Source organism: Triticum urartu, chromosome 7 (assembly GCF_003073215.2).
Source record: "Triticum urartu cultivar G1812 chromosome 7, Tu2.1, whole genome shotgun sequence".
NCBI lineage: Eukaryota > Viridiplantae > Streptophyta > Magnoliopsida > Poales > Poaceae > Triticum > Triticum urartu.
The window spans coordinates 474,014,069-474,038,096 of record NC_053028.1 but is presented as its reverse complement, the minus strand read 5'-3'; positions in this window follow the sequence as shown (position 1 = coordinate 474,038,096).

The following is a 24,028-nucleotide window of genomic DNA, read 5'->3' as shown; positions in this document are numbered from 1 at the left end:
CGGATTCGTCTCCGGCTATAAGTTCCGGATCTTGTACGCCTGCGGACACCGAGCTGGATCGGTTATCGATTTTCGAATTTAGCGTCCCAGACATTTTCCAGCACTCACCTTTGGGTGACGTGCTAAACTCTTTAAAGAACTTGTCCTTGGAAAAGGACTGATAGCCAAACTATGTTCGGTTCGAGCTAGAGGCTGATGATGGGAATTTTTTCCCAACCGCCACCCACTTCATAGCCATTGTCGATGACTTAACCGACGTGCTCGATTATGGCTCCGAAGACATCGACGGTATGGACAACAATGCCGATCAGGAGCAAGGCCAAAACCCGCCATTTACTAGACGTTGGATGGCCACCTCTTCGTACGACGTGTACATGGTCGACGCACCTAAAAAAGCTAGCGACAATGACAAAGGAGATCCAGTTGCGAATAAACCTTCTGAGACACAGTCCAAGCATCGGCGCCCTAAACGCCGCTCTGAGCCCCGTGGCTCAAATGACGGAAATACTGGCACCGGAGAGAATAGTACTCCGGGCGACGCCGAAAACAATGATGACCCTGTCGGGGCTGCATCCGAACATGAGGAACAAAACAACGGGCAAGATAACCCTGATAATCAGACCATGCCCAATGACCCAGACGATGATAGTTATCGTCCAGTCTCCGAGGATGATGAGAGCCTCGTCAATGAGGAATTCATCGTGCCTGAGGCACCCCTTGAGTAGGAGCGCTTCAAGCGCCAACTAATAGCCACTTCAACAAGCCTGAAGAAGAAGCAACAGCAGCTTCAAGCTGATCAAGACCTACTCATCAATAGGTGGACTGATGTCCTGGCAGCCGAAGAATATGGCCTCAACGGCCCAGCCAAGAGTTACCCAAAGCGTAGACTACTACCTTAGTTCGATGAGGAGGCACCAAATCCCATACCTCCCTCACGCAATGCGGACAGACCACCACGCGGTCGGGATAGTGCGGCCGACCGACCACCCCACGGTTGGGATAAAGCGGCAACTCAGGCCGAACTATAGACCGCCCCACCACCTCGCAAAAACAAGGACAGAACAGCTCGGGACCATACATATGACCTTCGGCGGGAGCTTGACAGTAGAGCATAACACACCAGATCAATCTACTGATCACGAGGACGCTTCCAGACTCGGGATGATGGCTACCTATTCGGGCGTGACAAACCTAGTCACACCCGGGCCGATAACCGCAGACGCACTCCATCAGAGGTGCGCCGTGATGCGGCCCGATATAGAGGCGCCGCACACCCTCTCTGCTTCACAGATGAGGTGCTGGATCATGAATTCCCTGAGGGGTTCAAGCCCGTCAATATTGAATCATACGACGGAACAACCGACCCTGCAGCATGGATTGAGGACTTTATTCTCCACATCCACATGGCTCGTGGACACGACCTCCATGCTATCAAATACCTCCCACTAAAACTCAAAGGGCCAGCTAGACACTGGCTGAATAGCCTGCCCGAGAATTCCATCGGCAGCTGGGAGGACTTGGAAGAGGCCTTTCTTGACAACTTCCAAGGTACATATGTCCGGCCACCCGATGCCAATGACTTAAGCCACTTAGTTCAACAACCTGGAGAATCAGCCAGAAAATTCTGGACTAGGTTCCTAACCAAAAAGAACCAGATCGTTGACTGTCCGGATGCCGAAGCCCTAGCGGCCTTTAAACACAACATTCATGATGAGTGGCTAGCGTGCCACCTTGGCCAAGAAAAAGCCGAAGTCCATGGCAGCCCTTACGGCACTCATGACCCTCTTTTGCGTGGGTGAGGACAGCTAGCTCGCTCGTAGCAAAAACACAGCCATCGAGACAGGCCCCTCTGAGGCCAAGAACAGCTCTGGAAAGATCTGGCACAACAGACACAAACGCCGAAGCAATGGCGACAACACCGATGACACCACCGTTAACGCCAGATTCAGCGGCTCCAAGTCCGGACAGCGAAAGAAGCCATACAAAAGGAACAGCGAGGGACCATCCAGCCTGGATCGCATACTCGATCGTCCGTGCCAGATACATGGTACCCCATACAAACAAACCAATCACACCAATAGAGGCTGTTGGGTTTTCAAACAGGCTGGCGAATTAAATGCTGAAAACAAAGAAAAGGGATCACAAAGTGAGGACGAGGACGACGAGCCCCGGCAGCCGAACACCGGAGGGCAGAAGAAATTCCCCCTTCAAGTCAAAACAGTGAACATGATATACGCTACACACATCCCCAAAAGGGAGCGCAATTGAGCACTTAGGGACGTATACGTGGTAGAGCCAGTCACCCCAAAATTCAATCCATGATCGTCGTTCCCGATCACCTTCGATCGTCGAGATCACCCAACTAGTATCCAGCATGGCGGTTTAGCCGCACTGGTCCTCGACCCAATCATCGACGGATTTCACCTAACACGAGTCCTAATGGACGGTGGTATCAGCCTCAACCTGCTCTATCAAGATACAGTGCGGAAGATGAGCATTAATCCCTCACGAATAAACCTACAAAGACTACCTTTAAAGGAGTCACACCAGGCATTGAGGCCCTCAGCACGGGCTCAATCACGCTGGAGGTGGTCTTCGGTTCCCCGGACAACTTCCGAAGCGAGGAGTTAACCTTCGATGTCGTCCCCTTCTGCAGCGGCTACCACGCACTACTCAGACGAACCGTGTTTGCTAGATTCAATGCGGTGCCACACTATGCTTATCTCAAGCTGAAGATGCCCGGTCCGCGCGGCGTCATAACAGTCAACGGAAACACAGAATGCTCCCTCTGGATAGAGGAGCACGCCGCCGCCCTAGCAGCAGAGGTACAAAGCGGCCTTCTCAAGCAGCATCATAGTCTAGCTGCCGAGCCCCTGGACATCATTAAGATGGTCCGGACTACACTGCAATAGGACAGCGCGGCTCATCAAGAGCTCGATTAGCAATTCGGCCTCCGTCCCAATCCCGATGAGGTAGTGGCATTCATACCATGCTTCCATAACTACACACTCAAATTTCCATGTTGTTCTAAAGGACTCTCAAACTAATATAAGTGAAGCATGAGAGATCAATTATTTCTATAAAATAAAACCACCACCATGCTCTAAAAGATATAAATGAAGCACTAGAGCAAAAACTATATAGCTCAAAAGATATAAGTGAAGCACATAGAGTATTCTAATAAATTTCAAATCATGTGAGTCTCTCTCAAAAGGTGTGTGCAGCAAGGATGATTGTGGTAAACTAAAAAATCAAAGACTCAAATCATAAAAGACTCTCCAAGCAAAACACATATCATGTGGTGAATAAAAATATAGCTCCAAGTAAAGTTACCGATAGACGAAGATGAAAGAGGGGATGCCTTCCGGGGCATCCCCAAGCTTAGGATTTTTGGTGTCCTTGAATTTTACCTTGGGGTGCATGGGCATCCTCAAGATTAGGCTCTTGCCACTCTTTGTTCCATAATCCATCAAATCTTTACCCAAAACTTGAAAACTTCACAACACAAAACTCAAAATAGAAAATCTCGTGAGCTCCGTTAGCGAAAGAAAACAAAACACCACTTCAAGGTACTGTAATGAACTCATTCTTTATTTATATTGGTGTTAAACCTACTGTATTCCAACTTCTCTATGGTTTATAAACTCTTTTACTAGCCATAGATTCATCAAAATAAGCAAACAACACAAGAAAAACAGAATCTGTCAAAAACAGAACAGTCTGTAGTAATCTGTAGCTAACGCAACTTCTGGAACCCCAAAAATTCTAAAATAAATTGATGGACGTGTGGAATTTATATATTAATCATATGCAAAAATAATTAAGTAAATAGCACCTTCCAAATAAAAAAGGCAGCAATTCTCGTGAGCGCTAAAGTTTCTGTTTTTTACAGCAAGATCAAAAAGACTTTCCCCAAGTCTTCCCAACGGTTCTACTTGGCACAAACAATAATTAAACACAAAAAACACAACCAAAACAGAGGCTAGATAAATTATTTATTACTAAACAGGAGCAAAAAGCAATGAATAAAAATAAAATTATGTTGCCTCCCAATGAGTGCTATCGTTTAACGCCCCTAGCTAGGCATAAAAGCGAAGATAGATCTAGGTATTGCCATCTTTGGTAGGTAATTCTTCAATGAGACACCTATAACTCTTAGGAGTTTATTTCTTTTTATTAATTATCAAACTCCTAGGCACAAAATCAAGAAAATCATTTGTAGCAAACGGTTCCTTAATGATAGCAAAAAGATTGGGATGAACACTTATTGATTTTAAATCCGCAGTTTCCTTACTAGAGGATTCACCCTTATTTTTAGGAAAATAAACAAGATTGGCAATTTTACTGGGAGGATTTGGATTGTTTTTATCAGAAGAAAAAGCAGACCCCAAGTTGGTGATAATTCCCTCAAGTTTATCGATTCTAGTAGAATCTTGATCTATTCTTTCATGAAGTATGGGTTCTTTTTCCTTAAAAATTTCCAGAGTAACTCCCACCTTAGATCCATATTGGGTAATTTGGTTGTGGATCTTTTTATCCAAATTCTCAATCAACTCTACAGTAGCAACTTTATTCTCAATAATTTCAAGCCTTTGCATCACATGTTCCAAAGTTAACATAGTTCCATTAACCAAAAGAGGTGGTGAGCCAAACAAATCTATCATGGCGTTATAAGAATCATAAGTATGGCTACCCAAGAAATTCCCTCCGGTAATGGTACCAAGAATATATACGTACCAAGGAGTAGTGCCTACATAAAAATTGCGGAGAAGAACGGAAGTTGATTTCTTCCTGATAGATCTATTTTGAGCATTGCAAATTCCATACCAAACATCTTTTAGATTTTCTCCCTCCCTTTGTTTAAAATTAAGAACTTCATTCTTGGGAGACAATAGAGAAGATAGAGGACTATCCATAATGACAAGGCAAGCAAGAAAGCGACAAACGGAAAAGAGAGGGCGAATAAAACGACAAGGGTGAAGTGGGGGAGAGGGAAACGAGAGGCAAATGGCAAATAATGTAATGCGAGGGATAAGAGTTTGTGATGGGTACTTGGTATGTCTTGACTTGGCAACGACACCAAAAATGACTCGTTGTCGGGAGTCAGATCTTGACTTGACTTGACGCGAATCTCCCCAGCAACGGCGCCAGAAATCCTTCTTGCTACCTCTTGAGCACTGCATTGGTTTTCCCTTGAAGAGGAAAGGGTGATGCAGCAAAGTAGCGTAAGTATTTCCCTTAGTTTTTGAGAACCAAGGTATCAATCCAGTAGGAGATCACGCTCAAGTCCCATGCACCTACACAAACAAATAAGAACCTCGCAACCAACGTGATAAAGTGGTTGTCAATCCCTTCACGGTCACTTACGAGAGTGAGATCTGATAGATACGATAAGATAATATTTTTGGTATTTTTATGATAAAGAGAAATAAAGATGCAAAGTAAAATAAACGGCAAAGGAAATAACTAAGTGTTGGAAGATTAATATGATGAAAGGTAGACCTGGGGGCCATAGGTTTCACTAGTGGCTTCTCTCAAGAGCATAAGTATTACGGTGGGTAAACGAATTACTGTCGAGCAATTGATAGAATTGAGCATAGTTATGAGAATATCTAGGTATGATCATGTATATAGGCATCACGTCCGAGACAAGTAGACCGAAACGATTCTGCATCTACTACTATTACTCCACACATAGACCGAAACAAATTACTGTCGAGCAATTGATAGAATCGAGCATAGTTATGAGAATATCTCGGTATGATCATGTATATAGGCATCACGTCCGAGACAAGTAGACCGAAACGATTCTGCATAGCTAAGAAAATCATTGTTGTTGGTATTGGTAAAGTCACACAATTTAGTATTATCTTGAGCCATCATGACAAGCAAGCAATCCAACACACAAGAAACATGCAAAAAAGGCAAATAGAAAAAGAGAAGGGGAACGGAAAAGGAGGGCGAATAAAAGGGCAAGGGTGAAGTGGAGGAGAGGAAAACGAGAGGCAAATGGCAAATAATGTAATGCGAGGGATAAGAGTTTGTGATGGGTACTTGGTATGTCTTGACTTGTGCGTAGACTCCGGCAACGGTGCCAGAAATGGCTCGTTGTTAGGAGTCAAATCTTAACTTGACTTGGCGCGAATCTCCCCGGCAACGGTGCCAGAAATCCTTCTTGCTACCTCTTGAGCACTGCGTTGGTTTTCCCTTGAAGAGGAAAGGGTGATGTGGTAAAGTAGCGTAAGTATTTCCCTCCGTTTTTGAGAACGAAGGTATTAATCCAGTAGGAGATCACGCTCGAGTCCCGCGCACCTACACAAACAAATAAGAACCTCGCAACCAACGCGATAAAGGGGTTGTCAATCCTTTCACGGTCACTTACGAGAGTGAGATCTGATAGATATGATAAGATAATATTTTTGGTATTTTTGTGATAAAGAGAACTAAAGATGCAAAGTAAAATAAATGGCAAAGGAAATAACTAAGTGTTGGAAGATTAATATGATGGAAGATAGACCCGGGGGCCATAGGTTTCACTAGTGGCTTCTCTCAAGAGCATAAGTATTACGGTGGGTAAACGAATTAATGTCGAGCAATTGATAGAATTGAGCATAGTTATGAGAACATCTAGGTATGATCATGTATATAGGCATCATGTCCGCGACAAGTAGACCGAAATGATTATGCATCTACTACTATTAACACATCGACCGCTATCCAGCATGCATCTAGAGTATTAAGTTCATAAGAACAGAGTAATGCTTTAAGGAAGATGACATGATGTAGAGGGATAAACTCATGCAATATGATATAAACCCCATATTTTTATCCTTGATGGCAACAATACAATAGGTGTCGTTTCCCTTTCTGTCATTGGGATCGAGCACCGCAAGATTGAACCCAAAGCTAAGCACTTCTCCCATTGCAAGAAAGATCAATCTAGTAGGCCAAACCAAACTAATAATTCGAAGAGACTTGCAAAGATAAACCAATCATACATAAAAGAATTCCAAGGAGATTCAAATATTGTTCATAGATAAACTGGATCATAAACCCACAATTCATCGGATCTCAACAAACACACCGTAAAAGAAGATTACATCGAATAGATCTCCAAGAAGATCGAGGAGAACTTTGTATGGAGATCCAAAGAGAGACAAGAAGCCATCTAGCTAATAACTATGGACCCGTAGGTCTGAAATAAACTACTCACACATCACCGGAGAGGCCATGGAGTTGATGTAGAGGCCCTCCGTGATCAATTCCCCCTACGGCGGAGCTCCGAAAAAGGCCCGAGGTGGGATCTCTCGGGTACAAAAGGTTGCGGCGGTGGAATTAGGTTTTCGTGGTGCTCCTGGATGTTTGGGGGTACGTGGATATATATAGGAGGAAGAAGTACGTCGATGGAGCAACGAGGGGCCCATGAGGGTGGAGGGCGCGCCCAGGGGGGTAGGCGCGCCCCCTGCCGCGTGCCCTCCTTGATCGTTTCTTGACGCCCACTCCAAGTCTCCTGGATCACGTTTGTTGAGAAAATCACGTTCCCGAAGGTTTCATTCCCTTTGGACTCCGTTTGATATTCTTTTCGGTGAAACCCTAAAATAGGCAAAAAAAACAGCAATTTGGGCTGGGCCTCCGGTTAGTAGGTTAGTCCCAAAAATGATATAAAAGTGTAAAATAAAGCCCATTAACATCCAAAATAGATAATATAATAGCATGGAGCAATCAAAAATTATAGATACGTTGGAGATGTATCAGTCTTCAGAGCAGACAATGCTATCTGACGAAGCGCATGTCTTGCTGGTTATAGATAGCTCCTCAGAGGAGGATTCAAAGACAGATGACCAGTCCTATTTCCCCCCAAGGTGCATGCTCTAACTTGGCAGGGTTATGATGCTCATATCGTGCGTATGGTATCTTGCATTGCTATGTCATTTGATAGGTTTAGACATGCTTTGTGTGAATTACCATATATGTGAATTATGCAATGCCATCTTGTTGCAAGACATTATATATGTGAATTATGCAATGTTATCTTGTTGCAAGGCATTATATATGTGAATTATGCAATGCCATGTTGTTTATCCAAGCATCATATATGTGAATTATATCATGCCGTCCTTTTTTGTATTTATCATTGCTTTTGTCGACAATGTTTGTATATTCAACTGCTCTTCCTGTGCATCAGCCATTTGTAGTGGTGATGGAGAAATCTGGAGTGAAAACAAGGTCTTCATAGCAGACAATGCTACCTGGTGAAGCAGATATCTTGTTGGTTACAGATAGCTCTTCAGAGGAGGATTCAGAGGCAGATGACCAGTCCTATTATCCCCCTGAGGTGTATGCTCAAACTTGGCAGGGTTATATTACTCATATCATGCATATGTTGTATTGCAATGCTTATTTTTACATCATATACACGATATTGAATGCCATCTCCTTAGTTGACACATCATATATGCGATTGCCCTCTGCTCACTTCCTTAGTATATATATAAATCATATATTTGAATTATATCATGCCATGATGTTTACATAGACAGTATGTATCTGAATTATGGCATGCCAACCCATTTTCTAAAGATATAATATAGTTATATCATATCATCCTATTCACATAGTCATCATATTTTTGAATTATGTCATTCTATCCGTGAATTATATCATGCCATCATGTTTCCATCGATGGCATGTTTGTGATTTATGGCATGCCAACCACTTTAATAGACACATCGTATAGTTATATCATGTCATCCTGTTTACATAGTCATCATACTTTGAAGTATGTCATTCTATCCTGTTTAGTTAGCCATCATACATGTGAAATTGTGTCATGCTATCCTGTTTAATTAGCCATCATATATGTGAAATTATGTCCTGCTATTCTGTTTGGTTAGACAACATAAATGTGAATTATTTCATGCCTTGTTTTCTTCCCTACTATCCATTGCACCTGTCTATCTTACAATGTATGTACATTCAATTACTTTTCTTGTTTATCAGCCATTTCAATTGGAGGGGGTGATGGCAGCATCCGTGGGAGTAAAAACACGGTCTTCAGAAAAGATCGTGCTACCCGTCGATGGAGATAGAACCACGGTTGTACTTTCCCAAGAACCAGCCCCACCACACATAACCCAGACTCACGTAGATTGTACCCCTACCAGTTGGACAGAGAACCAGCTACACCCCTTCTAACCCCAACCCCAGCAGATAGTAACCCAGTTCCCGTTGACACAGCACCGTCTCCACCACAAAGCACCCAAACACGAGCAGTTAGTAAGGCAACTGTAGTGCCCAAAGCACGAGGACCACCACTCCGAACCCCAAGTCAACGCTTAAAGCAGAAGAAGAATTGTTCTCAGGCCAGGTTCCGTAGCTATGGTTCATACTACTTTGCTCTTGCATCACTGTATTTACTCATACCAACTAATTTCAAATTTGAAGGATGCAATTGAAACTCCAATGGTGCAACAGGTATGTTTTAAACCTGTTTCTTTAACGTGTTTGCTGTTGTTACTTGCTCTATGTTGATTTCAGTTTCAATTGAATAAACAGTTATATTCTCATGCCATGCACCTTACATGTGTTGTTATTGCCGTGTAGTTTCCCACACTTATATTCTGTCTAAGCTGCTTGTTCTTAAATAGATATGATTTGAATTGTATCTATCTTGATTTGGCAACATAAACTAGAATGATATAGACCATACAGTGACCATACTACATAGATATATGTTTGTTTCATGCTGTTCTCCTGTCCACCTTACTACTGAACTGGTTTACCAAAATGAGTTTCATATACTACATTGTAAACCTGTGATGTGTTTGTTTGTTTCTCTTTTAGAATGCGGATAAAATATTGGAGAGTACCCCATTATGCAATGGTACAGGAAGTAATGCAGATAAGGTTCAAGATAGTGAGACATCCCTGTTGGTCTCCAAGAAAGCTGATAAAAACTATATTGAAGACATTGAGACAACCCCAAAGTCTTGTCTTGATGTAGTGTTCGAGTTACTGGCTACTACTGTTGGCACTAGCTCTTTGAACTCGCTGCATGAATCTATTCGGCTTCTTGAGTCTCAATTTCAAGCTGAAAGACATCGATCAGATGTTATGCGACAGGAAGCCGAAGGACTGAGGAATTCCCTGCAGAATTCAGATGCATACTTTCTAGTGCAACAGCAAGTGCTGGAGGATTTAAGCGCCAAACAAGAGAAAGTTAATAAGCTTGCTAAGCATCTTGCCAGCATAATGGGAACCCATGATATTGTTTCTTGAGCTCTTCTGAAGTGGTTTCAGTTCTAGACTTGTTTTGCTGCGGCGTTTATATGCTGCTTTGTTCCCTATATTTGCACTCGTGACGAACTTTGATGCCCAGTGGATGTAATATGTGTAATAGCCGTGATAGCCTAGCGTAAGTTGCTTGCCTATTTATTTCCTTATTGTCTTGTTTATTTGTTTTCTTGTAGTCAATGCAGTTCTTTTTCCGCGGTTTGCTAGTGGCCGCAATATCCTATTTTTAAAACTAGGCCACATTAACCATGGGCTACATATTTACTGTAGTTAACATGGACCTCCTATAGGCCGTAAATACAATGGGCCTTCTAAGGGCCGTAGAAACAATGGGACTTCTACGGGGTGTAGAAACAATGGGCCTTATACGGGCTATAGACACAATGGGCCTTCTACGGGCCGTATCATCAATGGGCCTTCTATGGGTCGTATGATCGGTTGGCCAAACATGGGCCAATAACAGACCACATTATGGCCGTAAATGGGCTAGAGTTGAAATCGTCTATTCATGGGCTGACCATAACGGGCCGACAATAACGGGCCGTCGTTAATCGGTCGTATTTGATGACGCTATGAAAACGGCCCGACATATTAACAAGCCACAAACGGGCCGACTGTAACCACAGGCTAAATTTGGCCCACAAGCAGAAAATGATAGTAACGGGCCGAAAGTAAACGAATGCTGGGAATGAGCCCAAGAATAAATGGGCCCTGAGAAGGCCGAAAGATAACATGGGCTGGAAACGTCCCAATGGAATAATGGGCCGTTAATGGGTATAAAGTGATACACTGTTCATTACGGGCCAGTTTTACCACGGACCGTTAATGGCCGAGGGTTACTAAGGGCCTCATATGGGCCAAAAAGACGTCATGGGCCATACATGGGCCGGAAGTTAAAACAGGCTGGAATTATATTGGACAGCCCAGATGACGCTACTGGGCCTAATTCGGATAGGCCGTAAACGGGCCCTGGGTTAGCGGGCTGTAAATGGGCTATATGCAAACATGCCGTTAACAGGCTTGCCGTGGGCCGGCCCGCCACCTTTTGACCAAGTCAAAAGGGTCGTCCTTTTCACTGGAATGGGCCTCTGTTGGGCCATGCCACGTGTCAACGTATCATAGGGTCTTTGGGTCCAATGAGTGGATGACATCTGTCCCAACGGCGAGCCGACACGTGTCCCCTCCAGCCAATGATGATTTTACACGTGGAAAATCCCCATTGGTCGGGGCTGTTAACGGGTTATCGGATCCAAAACCGAACCCGATAGCTTAACGACGTTCCGTTACGGTGGATGCCACGTGTCGGTCACCCTTGACGAAAGCACTTCTGTGACGCGCGATTTATCGTCATGGAAGTGGACACTTCCATGATGATAATTTTGGTAATATCATGGAACACTTCTACGACAGCACAGGTATGACTATCTTGATTCTGTCATAAATTTGTCATGGATTTACATGCATGACATAAAACGTGACCTACTGTGACAAACGCGTATCATCACAGAAGTGTATTTTTTTTCTAGTGAAGATGTAATCAACACTACTAGTCACCCACAAGCACCAATCTATAGTTCCGGTAACAAGATTGAACACAAGGGATGAATAAGGTTTTGAGAGGAGACGGTGTTGTTGAATATGTTGATGGAGATTGCCCTCCCAAAGATGGGAGAGTTGTTGGTGATGATGATGACGATGGTTTCCCCCTCCGGGAGGGAAGTTCCCCTGGCGGAATCGCTCCGCCGGAGGGCAAAAGTGCTCCTGCCCAAGTTCCGCCTCAAGGCGGCGGCACTTCGTCCCGAAAGTCCTCCCCTTTTTTCTAGGTCAAAATCACTTATATACCATAAGATGGGCACCAGAGGTGGGCCGAGGAGGCCACAACCCACCAGGGCGCGCCTGGCAGGCCTGGCGCGCCCAGGTGGGTTGTGCCCACATGGTAGTTATTGGCTCCAGTATTTCTTAAATATTCCATAAAAAATCTCCGTGAAGTTGCAGCTTATTTGGAGTTGTGCAGAATAAGTAGCCTGACGTAGCTTTTTCAGGTCCAGATTTCTAGCTGTCGGAATTCTCCCTCTTGGTGTGTTCCTTGCAAATTATGAGAGAAAAGGCATTAGAATTACTCCAAAAAGCATTATTGTGGATGAAAACATTATAAATAACAGTAAGAAAACATGATGCAAAATGGGCATATCAACTCCCCCAAGCTTAGACCTCGCTTGTCCTCAAGCGAAAACCAAAATCAAAAACATGTCCACATGCTTGGAGAGAGAGAGGTGTCGATAAAAACAAAATACGGACACAGAAGCATCATGTTTATTATAACAATAGCAAAATTAAACATAGGACTTTTATCATAGAACTTTTATCATATACATCTCATGAATAAGTAATAGTTCATCACACGATCGAAGTATAAAGCAAAAACTCTATTAGAAACCAACAAACTATGTTCTCAGTCAACTTTGCAACTAAAATTCTTCATCTTTTCAGGAAGAGTCATGTGTCGGAGCCTTTAGGCAAGTCCACATACTCAACCATCATATAGTCTTCTATGATTGCTAACACTCACCTTGTACCCATGAGCAAAACGTTTCAACCGGACACATAGAAAGATAGGGGCTTATGATTTTGCCTCCCAACATACTCACCTCAAAGGTGATGTCAACAATAATAACTCATGCCACCCATATTCAACCGGACATATGTGCCTAGATCTTTCCTCACCGCATGATGCTTGCCAAAGGAGAAAAATAAAAGGAATAGAGAGAAAAGTTTGACTCTTTGCATAAAAGTAAAAGATAGGCCCTTCGCAGAGGGAAGCAGAGGTTGCCATGCGCTTATTTGTTTGTATGATCAATCCCTTAGTGCAAGAGAATGTCACGTTACATTGCCCCTTGTGATATCGACCTTTATTATGCAGTCTGTCGCTTTTATTCTTCACCATCACAAGTTCGTGCAATGCTCGATTTTCCCTTACACTAAATGATCCCACACTTTTAGAAGCCATTTTTATTTCCTTTTTGCACCGATGACAACTTACTTGAGGGATCTTGCTCAATCCCTAGGTAGGTATGGTGGACACTTGAAGAAGATTTGGGTTTAAGGGTTTTTGGATGCACAAGTAGTATCTCTACTTAGTGCGGAATTTTTGGCTAGCAAAGATAGGTGGCAAGCACCACATGTTAAAGGATCTATGACAATATGACTTCTATGTGAATATGAACAAACATAAATCATTAAGTTGTCTTCCTTATCCAACGTCAACAATTTTGACATATAATATTTTGATGAGGGCTCACAATCACAAAGATTTCTAGGATAGTATATTTATATGTGAATCTTCTCTTCCCTTATTAATTCTTTCATGAGTTGCATCATTGACTAATGCTATGTTTGTCCATCTCTAATAAAAATTTCTACCTATACTTTTCCTTATGTGGTGCCATTACCTACCATAGGATTAGTATATAATATTTTCATTATTTGTTTCCTTTGTTATTTATTTTCTTATATTTGCAACATCAAAGTAAAGAAAGCAAAACTCAAACTAACTTTATTATATAATTTTCACACGATTACAAGGATAGATCACTAAGCAAACTCTCAAAGAAGAAAGGATATAACTAAACTTTTATTTCATCTAAAAGCAAAAGATCGAACTAAGATAAGTAAAATCAAAAAGATAGTGGGAAGATACTATACCGAGGCACATCCCCCAAGCTTGACAGAAGCCAAGGGGAGTGCCCATACCCGATACTCAGTTCTCCTTTGGTGGTGAAGATGATGATGGTGGTGGATAAGAAGAGATCTTGTCCTCGGATTTCCATGGCAATGGTGGTGGTGAGAAAATGTGGGGTTTCCCTTTTGCTTCCTCCAGCTTCTGACGGAGAATAAAATTTTCCATCATCTACTCACAATTATCTATCTCGAGTTTTATTATCCTCTTGCATAACGCCTCCATGCTCTCATCCTTGAACCAGAAAGGAACCAATTCATCTTCTTATTCTTCGGAGGTCCAGTTATAGTGCCCCCTTCCCCATAGGACTTGGGGTTTGTGATGAGATTGGCAACATAGCTCTCACCCTCAGAGTCTTGGGAGGACATATTTTCAGATCTATGCAGGAAACAACAAGAAAAGAGGACAGAGCATTTCTCCGTGATGCGATGGTTAACAGGTTCAAGAAGTATATATATATATATTTATCTTGGAGGACAAGCATATGGTAGAAAAACGGAGTACGGAAGGTGTCCCAGGTGGGCACAACCCACCTGGGCGCGCCAGGCAAGCCTGGCGTGCCCTGGTGTCTTGTGCCCAGCAGGGGATGCTTCCTGGAAGTTTCTTTATTTCCAAAATTCTAAAATATTCCAAAACTGATAAAAAATATTTTTGTGAATTTTTCGGAGTCCCTCTACTTACCGTATCATGTACCTCCTTATTTTCACGATTCCGGAGTGTTCCGGAAGGACTCTTTTATGTGTTCTTCCGGTGTCATCATTTGGATAATATTACTTTCAACATTAATAGGCATACCTAAGATATAATGCTTTATTCATTGCCCATTGACAACCTTCGGGTTGGTACCTTTGGAGTTATTTATTTTGATGGCTCCAGACCGGTAAACCTCCTCGATGACATATGGGCCTTCCCATTTTGAGAGGAGCTTTCTTGCAAAAAATATGAAACGAGAGTTGTACAAAAGAACATATTCTCCAACTTTAAACTCACGCTTTTGGATTCTTTTGTCATGCCATCTTTTAACTTTTTCTTTGAATAACTTTGCATTTTCATAAGCTTGGGTTCTCCATTCATCTAAAGAGCTAATATCAAATAACCTCTTTTCACCAGCAAGTTTGAAATCACAATTGAGTTCTTTGATTACCCAATATGCTTTATGTTCTAACTCAAGAGGCAAATGACAAGCTTTTCCATGAACCATTTTATATGGGGACATACTCATAGGATTTTTATAAGCTGTTCTATAATCCCAAAGCGCATCATCTAATTTCTTTGACCAGTTCTTCCTGGACCTATTGACAGTCTTTTGCAAAATTAATTTTATTTCTCTATTGCTAAGTTCAACTTGACCACTAGACTAAGGATGATAGGGTGATGCAATTCTATGGTTAACATCATACTTGGCAATCATTTTAAGGAAAGCACCATGAATAAAGTGTGAACAACCATCAGTCATTAAATATCAAGGGACTCCAAACGTTGGGAAAATAACTTCCTTAAGCATTTTAATAGAGGTGCTGTGATCAGCACTACTAGTTGGAATGGTTTCTACACATTTAGTAACATAATCAACAGCAACCAAAATATGTGTATACCCATTAGAGGAAGGAAAAGGTCCCATGTAATCAAATCCCCAAACATCAAATGGTTCACCAGCAAGTGAATAATTCATAGGCATTTCTTGACGCTTACCGATATTACCTATTCTTTGACATTCATCACAAGAAGAGACAAACTTACGGGAATCCTTGAAGAGTGTACGTAGGCTAATAAAATCCAGATTGCAATACCTTGTGAGCAGTTCTATCTCCAGCGTGATGCCCTCCATAAGCCTCGAAGTAACATTTCCGTAGGATTTGCCCCTGTTCATGCTCAGGTACACAACGTCTAATAATACCATCTGCTCCTTTATAAAGATGTGGGTCATCCCAAAAGTAATGTCTTAAATCATAGAAGATTTTTTCTTTTGCTGGTATGTAAAGCTAGGTGGTAAATATTTAGCAACAATATAGTTAGCATAGTCGGCAAACCAAGGAGTACTATTAGCAACATTTATTGCAGCTAACTGCTCATCAAGAAAACTATCATCAATAGCTAATGGGTCATCAAGCACATTTTCAAGCCTAGACAAGTTATCAGCTACCGGGTTCTCAACTCCTTTTCTATCAATGATGTGTAAATCAAATTCTTGCAGCAAGAGAACCCAACAAATAAGTCTAGGTTTAGCATCTTTCTTTTCCATAAGATATTTAATAGCAACATGGTCTGTGTGAACAGTTACTTTGGAATCAACAATATAAGGTCTAAATTTATCACAAGCAAACATCACTGCTAAGAATTCATTTCAGTAGTAGCATAGTTCCTTTGAGCACTGTCTAGAGTTTTACTAGCATAACGAATAACATTAAGTTTCTTATCAACTCTTTGTCCTAGAATATCACCAACAACATAATCACTAGCATCACACATAATTTCAAAAGGCAAGTTCCAATCAGGTGGTTGAACAATAGGTGCAGAAATTAAGGCTTTCTTGAGTGTTTCAAAGGCTTCTGAACAATCATCATAAAAAACAAAAGGAATATCCTTTTGCAAAAGATTTGTAAGAGGCCTAGAAATTTTAGAAAAGTCTTTGATAAATCTCCTATAGAAACCAGCATGACCTAAGAAACTATGAATACCTTTTATATCTTTAGGATATGGCATTTTCTCAATTGCATCAACCTTAGCATGGTCCACTTTAATACCTCTTTCAGAAATTTTATGACCCAAGACAATGCCTTCATTAACCATAAAGTGGCACTTCTCCCAAATCAAGACAAGATTTGTTTGTTCACATCTCTGCAAAACTCACTCAAGATTGCTTAAACAATCATCAAAAGACTTGCCATAAACAGAAAAGTCATCCCTGAAAATCTCAACAATCTTTTCACAAAAATCAGAGAATATAGCATTCATACATCTTTGAAAGGTAGTAGGTGCATTACATAAACCAAAAGGCATACGTCTATAACAATAAGTTCCAAAGGGACAAGTAAAAGTAGTCTTTTCTTGATCAGGTTGAGAAACAAGTATTTGTGAAAAGCCAGAGTATACATCTAGGAAGCAAAAGTGTGTGTGCTTAGGTAATATTTCAAGCATTTGATCAATAAAAGGCAAAGGGTAATGATCTTTTCTAGTTGCTTTATTTAATTTTCTACAATCAATTACCATTCTATAGCCTGTAACAATTCTTTGTGGAATAAGCTCATTCTTATCATTAGGAACCACAGTTATACCTCCTTTCTTAGGGACACAATGAACAAGACTTACCCATCTACTATCAGCTATGGGATAGATTATACCTGCTTCCAGAAGTTTAAATATTTCTGTTCTTACCACTTCTTTCATCTTCGGATTTAACCGACGTTGGTGATCAACAATGGGTTTAGCATCAAGCTCAATATTAATTTTGTGCTGACATAGAGTGAGACTAATGCCCTTTAAATCATCAAGAGTATATCCAATAGCAGCTTGGTGCTTCCTTAGAACCTTCAATAATCTTTCTTCTTCATGTTCTGAAAGGTTAACAGTAATAATAACAGGATATATTTTCTTTTCATCAAGATAAGCACATTTCAAAGTGTCCGGCAATTGTTTTAATTCAAACACGGGATCACCTTTAGGTGGAGGATGACCTCCTAGAGTTTCAATAGGCAAATTGTGTTTAAGTAGAGGACGTTCTTCAAAGGAAATCTTATCTATTTCATTTCTTTCATGCATATGTGAATCATTTTCATGGTCTAGCAAATATTGTTCTAAAGGAACAGTAGGTGGAACAACAATTGAAGCAAGACCAATTAATTCATCCTTACTAGGAAATTCTTTTTCATGATGAATTCTACTAAACTTGGAAAAATTAAACTCATGAGACTCATCACCAAAGCACAGTTTGTTTCTTATAATCTATCTTAGCATTAACTGTGTTCAAGAAAGATCTACCAAAGATAATGGGACAAAAGTAATCTTGTGGGGAACCAAGAACAAGAAAATCAGTAGGGTTTTTAATTTTCCCACACAAGACTTCGGCATCTCTAATAATCCCAATTGGTGATATGGTGTATCTATTAGCAAGTTTAATAGTAACATCTATTTATTCTATCTCAGCAGGTGCTATGTCTTTCATGATTTCTTCATGTAAAGTGTAAGGAATAGCACTTGCACTAGCACCCATGTCACATAAACCACGATAACATTGATCTCCTATTTTAACTCAAATAACAGGCATGCCAACCATAGGTCTATGTTTATCTCTTTTGTCAGGTTTAGCAATTCTAGAAAGTTCTTCATAGAAGTAAATAACATGCCCATCCATATCTTCGTCCAAGAGATCTTTCACCATAGCAATACTAGGTTCAACTTTAATTTGTTCATCAGGTTTAGGTGTTCTAATATAACTTTTGTTAACCACAGTTGAAACTTTAGCATGTTCCTTTATCCTAACAGGGAAAGGTGGTTTCTCAATATAAGCAGAGGGAACAACTGGATCAACATTATAAAGTATAGTTTCTTCTTTAACTGGCACTGGTTTTTTAACTTCTTATTCAATAGGTGGGTTATATTTAAACCACTTCTCCTTAGGGAGTTCAACATGAGTAGCAAATGATTCACAAAAGGAGGCTACTATCTCAGAGTCAAGTTTGTATTTAGTGCTAAACTTTTGAAAAGAATCGGCATCTATAAAAGATTTAACACAATCATATTTAATTTTAATACCTGACTCTATACCTTCGTCGAGTTCCCAATCTTCATAGTTGCGTTTAATTATTTCCAAAAGATCCCACCAAAATTCAATAGTCTTCTTCATAAATGAACCAGCACAAGTATCAAGCATGGTTTGATCATTACGAGAAAGCCGATCATAAAAATTCCGAATAATAATTTCTCTTGAGAGCTCATGATTGGGGCATGAATATAACATTGACTTAAGGCAGGCCAAAAATTATATATATAATTCCGATCACGATGAACTAGGTGCATAGGATAATTTTTTTGGTGGAACTCCAATTTCAAACGATTCCAATTCAATGATCCAATATCACCACATAGCCTATACCATTCCAATGCTTTTCCCTTCAAAGATAAAAGGAAAACCTTTTTAATCACTTCATCCATGGGTAAACCTGCAAGCTTAAAAAATCCACAAATTTGTTCCACATATATCAAGTGCATATCAGGATGTTCGGTTCCATCTCGTGCATAAGGATTAACTAGCAGTTGTTCTATCATACTCGAAGGAATTTCATATTCAATATTTTCAGTAGGTGTAGTAGGTTGAGGGGTGGCTAATTGTGGTTCTGGACGAGGTGAAGATACCCCAAACCAACCCCTCAAAGGATTGTTTTCCATAGTAACAAGTGATAATAAATTTCAGCACACTATTTAAATGTTTTCTTACCAAAGGCGCTTCACTCCCCGGCAACGGCGCCAGAAAATAGCCTTGATGACCCAGAAGTATAGGGGATCAATTGTAGCTCTTTTTGATATGTAAGAGTGTCAAACCCAACGAGGAGCAGAAGGAAATGACTAGTTTCCAGTAAGGTATTGTCTGCAAGTGCTGAAATTGTAAGTAGCAGAGTAGTTTTACAGCAAGATAATTTGTAACGAGCAAGTAACAATAATATTAACAAAAGTGCAGAAAGGTAGCCCAATCCTTTTGAGGCAAAGGACAATCCAAAACGGTCTCTTATGATAAGCAAAGCGTTCTTGAGGGTACACTGGAATTTCATCTAGTCACTTTCATCATGTTGGTTTGATTTGTGTTCGCTACTTCAGTGCTGTTCTTACTTGAACAAACCTCCTACTTATGATTAACCCTCCCGCAAGCATCCACAACTACAAGAAATAGGGTTGAACTAGGGTATTGAGGGTACACTGGAATTTCATCTAGTCACTTTCATCATGTTGGTTCGATTTGTGTTCTAACCATGGCATTAAACTTTTGGATCCAATCAGTCCCTTACGGAATAGCGCATGAACTAGGGTTGAAGCTTTTGTCACTCACGCAAAACACCATCTAATTTCTACTCCACAATGCATTCCCTTAGGCCCAAATATGGTGAAGTGTCATGTAGTCGACGTTCGCATGACACTACTAAGGTAATAGCAACATACATACTATCAAAATATTGAACACATATCAAGTTCACATGATTACTTGCAACATGATTTCTCACGTGACCTCAGGAACAAAGGTAACTACTCACAAATAAGAAGCATGCTCAAGATCAGAGGGGTATTAAATAGCATAATGGATCTAAACATATAATCTTCCACCAAATAAACCATATAGTAATCAACTACAAGATGTAATCAACACTACTAGTCACCCACAAGCACCAATCTATAGTTCCGGTAACAAGATTGAACACAAGGGATGAGCTAGGGTTTGAGAGGAGATGTTGTTGTTGAAGATGTTGATGGAGATTGCCCTCCCCAAGATGGGAGAGTTATTGGTGATGATGATGACGGTGATTTCCCCCTCCGGCAGGGAAGTTCCCCCAGCGGAATCGCTCCGCTGGAGGGCAAAAGTGCTCCTGCCCAGGTTCCGCCTCGAGGCGGCAACGCTTTGTCCCAAAAGTCCTCCCATTTTTTCTAGGTCAAGATCACTTATATACCATAAGATGGGTACCACAGGTGGGACGAGGAGTCCACAAACCACGAGGGCGTGCCTGGCATGCCCAGGTGGGTTGTGCCCACCTGGTGGCTTCCCTCTGGTAGTTATTGGCTCCAGTATTTCTTAAATATTACATAAAAAATCTCCGTGAAGTTTCAACTTATTTGGAGTTGTGCAGAATAGGTAGCCAGAAGAGGTTTTTCAGGTCCAGATTTCCAGCTGCCAGAATTCTCCCTCTTGGTGTGTTCCTTGCAAATTATGAGAGAAAAGGCATTAAAATTACTCCAAAAAGTATTACTATGGATAAAAACATTATAAATAACAGGAAGAAAACATGATGCAAAATGGACGTATCACCCCCATCGAGCCCACATCCGAACAGGATGACGTGGACGAGGGGCAAGTTAACCCCGATGATCCGGTCGGGAACAAGGATTCGGAAGATAGAAACTATCTACCACTCTTTGAGGATGATGTTAGCTTCGGCAATGAAGATTTCATCGTGGCAGAGGAACCCATCGAGTAGGAGCGCTTTAAGCGACAACTAATTGCTACTGCAAGAAGCCTAAAAAAGCAGCAGCAATGGCTCCAAGCCGAACAGGATACACTCAACGAAAGATGGACCCAAGTCCTAGCTGCCGAAGAATATGGCCTCCAACGCCCAACAAAGAGTTATCAAAAGCGTCAGCTGCTACCACAATTCGATGACGAGGCCTTCGAGCCAATTTCGTCAAAACATTACTGCATTGATGAACCAGACCGGCCACCACATGGGCGAGATAAAGCGGCCACCTACGCCGAACGCCTACCCACACCACCTCGCCATAAAGGCTGAGAGACTGTGGCTCCAGGATACACCTATAACTTACGACAAGACCTGAGCAATAGAGCATGCCAAACAAGATCAATCTAAGGATCAAGGGGGCGCGCCCCAACTCGAGAAGACGACTGTCAATCCTGGAACGGTAGGCCTAACCTCACCAGGGCTGAAAACCGCATATGGATGTCATCCGAACTCCGTCGGGATGTTGCCTGATATAGAGGCACCGCACACCCCTTATGCTTTACCGATGAGGTAATGCAGCACCAATTCCCAGAAGGGTTTAAACCCGTAAACGAATCATATGACAACTCGACAGATCCCATGGTATGGATCAAAGATTTCCTTCTCCATATCCACATGGCCCGCGGTGACGATGTCCATGTCATCAAATACCTCCACTTAAAGCTGAAAGGACCAGCACGACACTGGCTAAACAACCTCCGAGAGAACTCTATTGGTAGTTGGGAAGACCTGGAAGATGCTTTAGAGACAACTTCCAAGGTACCTATGTCCGGCCTCTAGATGCCAATGACCTCAATCACATAGTCCAGCAACCTGGAGAGTCAACCCGAAAACACTGGACCAGGTTCTTAATTTAATAGAACCGAATTGTCGATTGTCCGGATGCTGAAGCCCTCACGGCCTTTAAACACAACACCCGTGACGAGTGGCTCGCCCGACACCTCGGCCAAGCAAAACCGAAGTCCATGGCAGCTCTCACCGCACTCATGACCCGCTTTTGCATGGGAGAAGATAGCTGGCTAGCTCATAGAAGCAACATCACCAGCGACCCTGGCACCACCGAAGCCAGAGATGGCAACGGCAAGCCACGACGCAACAAACACAAGCGTCAAAGCAACAATGAAGATACCGAAGACACGATGGTCAATGCCAGATTCAGTGGCTCTAAACCCGGTCAGCGGAAGAAGCCATTCAAAGGAAACAAAGATGGTCCATCCAGTTTGGACAGAATACTAGATCAGCCTTGCCAGATTCATGGCACCCCGGACAAGCCTGGAAATCATACCAACCAAAATTGTTGGGTCTTTAAATAGGCCGGTAAGATAAACACTAAACATAACAAGAAAGAGCCGCCCAGCGAGGATGACGATGAGCCTCGCCCAACAAACACAAGGGGGAAAATAAATTTCCCTCGAGGTAAAAATAGTGAATATGATCTACGTCACTCGCATCCATCAGCGGGAGCGAAAGCCTGCACTAAGGGACGTCTATGCCATAGAGCCAGTTGCCCCAAAATTCTACCCATGGTCGGCATGTCCGATCATTTTTTACCACAGAGACCATCCGACCAGTATCCATCATGGAGGTTCGACAGCATTGGTCCTTGATCTAATCATCGACGGATTCCACCTCACGCGGGTCCTCATGGATGGCGGCAGCAGTCTTAACCTGCTCTATCAAGACATTGTTCGTAAAATGGGCATTGGTCCCTCAAGGATCAAGCCCACTAAAACCACATTTAAAGTAGTAATACCCAGCGCAGAGGCCTGCTGCACAGGGTCAATAACGTTGGAGGTAGTCTTCGGCTCACCGGATAACTTCTGAAGCGAAGATTTAATCTTCGACATCGTCCCCTTCCGCAGTGGTTATCATGCACTGCTCGGATGAACCGCTTTTGCCTATTTCAATGCAGTCCTACACTATGCCTATCTAAAGCTCAAGATGCCCAGACCACGCGGCATTATAACAGTCAATGGAAACATGGAGCGCTCCCTCCGTACTGAGGAGCATACCGCGGCCCTCGCATCTGAGGCACAGGGTGGCCTTATCAAGCCGAATACTTCATCAGCCATCAAGCCCCCTGCAGAACGACAATCCGGTTCGTCTAGAACTAGATTAGCAATTCGGCCTCCATCAATACCCCCACTTAATCATGGCATACGTACTGCGCGTACATAACTATGCACTAAAAATACCATGGGCAAGGACGGAGGCACACAAAGGACGAAGTCCACAATACGTCTCGACCCTATTCGGACCTTCATGTTCTTCCTTTTTTTTCTCCTTTTTACTTTTTATTTTTCAGGTTCTTCAAAACCCAAATCACTTTTCAATGGTACCAAGGGCCCTTCTCCAGACCCCTTATGTATACTCGATCGCTGATCCTCTCAAAGGATCCTACACCAAGGTGAAAAGCGGCACAGACGTGCGGAGGGTGTCCAAAGGATCTTCAAGACCACCCTTTCTTTTTAGGACCTGTATACAGCTTTCCCTTGTTCTCAAATTCTCGGCATGTAAAATAGCCTTGATGATTAGGCCACTCTCTATAAGAGCACGTTTGACGTATCAATCATAGCGGAAACAGTCTTGACCAACCTCATTCGGTATTGGCTTATTTCATAATCTGTACTCCGTCTTCATGACATATTGACATACACACCTCGACATAAATTGCCAGGGGCTCTATTCGGCCACATATATTTTTCAAAAACAAAAAGTCCGAACAATTCTATAGTACACTTCGGCATCGTGAATACCGCATTATATGCATCGACTCCGAATC